Source organism: Hippocampus zosterae, unplaced genomic scaffold (genome assembly GCF_025434085.1).
Source record: "Hippocampus zosterae strain Florida unplaced genomic scaffold, ASM2543408v3 HiC_scaffold_66, whole genome shotgun sequence".
NCBI classification, from domain to species: Eukaryota; Metazoa; Chordata; class Actinopteri; order Syngnathiformes; family Syngnathidae; genus Hippocampus; species Hippocampus zosterae.
This window is the reverse complement of record NW_026262963.1, coordinates 255,832-257,952: the sequence shown is the minus strand read 5'-3', so window position 1 is coordinate 257,952 and position 2,121 is coordinate 255,832. Positions and strand designations below refer to the sequence as shown.

At 43.1% G+C, this 2,121-nt stretch overlaps 1 long non-coding RNA gene across 1 annotated transcript; it reads left to right on the top strand.

The window, feature by feature from the left end:
* The first annotated feature begins 348 nt into the window (after positions 1-348).
* LOC127595331 (uncharacterized) lies at positions 349-1,185 on the top strand. The gene is made up of 2 exons (XR_007961195.1): positions 349-406; positions 887-1,185. It is a non-coding gene; the product is annotated as an uncharacterized LOC127595331 (long non-coding RNA).
* Positions 1,186-2,121: the final 936 nt, after the last annotated feature.

The window sequence follows — 2,121 nt, the reverse complement described above, 5'->3', positions numbered from 1 at the left end:
GTTCACTAGAAGCCTCAAAATTATCTTACTAGTGAACTAGCGGGCGTTTTGTGGCTTACATGTCAACTAGTAAGCCTCAAAATGATCTTACTAGTGAACTAGTGGGCACATTTATGGCCTTACATGTTCACTAGTAAGCGTCAAAATGACCTTACTAGTGAACTAGTGGGCAATATGGAATAAATACTCAAAGGGCTTGCCAGGCAAGCCCATTGAGTATTTAAAGGGTTCAAAGGGCTTGCCTGGCAAGCCCTTTGAGTATTTATTCATCCGTGATGGTATTGTAGACCAATGAGAGCACGTCCGACAGACACGTGGACTTCGGGCGGCCAATCATGATGCATTTCGAGCCAAGCCCCAACAAAAACGGAGGAGAAAACTTTCAGACGCTTTGAAAGCTTTTGGGGTACATATTACTCTTGTTGTTACACAAAATTTTGTTTTACGATTATTTTAGGCGGTAACGTTATGGTGTAAATGTCAAATACGTGGTCAATTTATCAAGATGAAGCCTGCTTAAAAATTTGCTCCAACAATTTTGGAGATGTGTCTGACTTTGACAGCAATGGCGGCAGTTCAACGCTGACAGTCGCAGTCGGGTGCAGATTTATTTCAGCAGGACTTTCTAAAATCTGCCGTTTGCTCTGACAATTCTCTGTCTGACAGTCACATTTTGTCGTATTACTCACAAGCTAATTGACATTTAAAAAAAGAGTTAATGTTTGGAACACGATTTTGCTCTTACTGTTTGCTGCCTTAGTTCGTTTGAAATATTCGCTTCCTGCATTACATGAAGTACATTTTTTAATATTCACAAGACTGTAACTGTGCATTATAAACAATGTCACATTTGCACTATGTTTTACTGGATCTACAACTAAACTAGGTCCTCGTTTCTGGGAGAGTACACAGCACCTCCTGTATCACAACCATTCTGCCGGCACACCTTCAGCAGCACAATGTTTCTAACGGGAGCTGGAGGGTGATCAGCTTCATTGAAGAACAGGAGGAGGAGAGGCACAACGTTTGTCATTTGTGATATGTTTTTAGACTTTTCTCCTAACTAAAAAAACTATGTTTTGTTAATTTCTTGATATAGTTCTTGTATTTAAATATTTTAACAATCAAATATTTTTCAACTGTGTTTTAGATATGAATTGTATGAAATAAATCAGTGAAGCCCCATTCAAATTCTACTCTATCTAATCTGCTCGATCACACTGCTGTTAACCTGCTGTACCTCCAAACTCCTTGGCTTACTCGCAGTTGGAGGGTTCCCCCCGAACGGGGGGACAAATCAAGGAACCAATCCCTGCACCCCGAACGGGGTGCCCTTACGGCCGTTTTTTTTTTTTTTTTCGGCTAACCGCCCCCTGAACCTGGCAGGGTGGCGGGCGGACCTTTTGCTCCAGGCCTGGGACATAGAGACAAATCCGGGGCCCACACAGACACTCTCACGCACGCAACAAACACACACACAACAAACTACCTGGACATGCGACATTTGCACACAACAGATTACAAGAAGACAGACATCCTTCAGATGCAACCACCACACACCACACTGGGTACACAAACATTGCACAAACATAAACACTAGACACACACCCCCAAACCTGGACCTGCAATAGCTGCAATAGAATCATCACACGCAGACAAACCTCACTCAGATGCAACTCAACACACCCACACTGGATACACAGACATTGCTCCGGCATCACCACCCGCCAATACACAAACACGTGGACATGCAGAACACACACGCAAACAACAAACACCCCAACACCACAACCCCCGAACAACCCACAAAGAACAACACCCACCAACAAAAACAACAAACACACACTGACCATACTACAAATAAACATCAACGGCATCCAAAACAAGAAAACAGAACTAGAAGAACTCGCCTCACAACAGCACGCAGACATCATCACCATACAAGAAACCAAACTAGAAAAACAACACAACACACCTCGTCTCACCAACTACACCAGCATTTGGAAAGACAGAGAACACAAGGGAGGAGGAGGACTGCTCACATACATTCACAAATCAGTCACATTCACTCCCATGAACATCCCCAACAACATTAACACCAACACTACAGAAATTCAAACC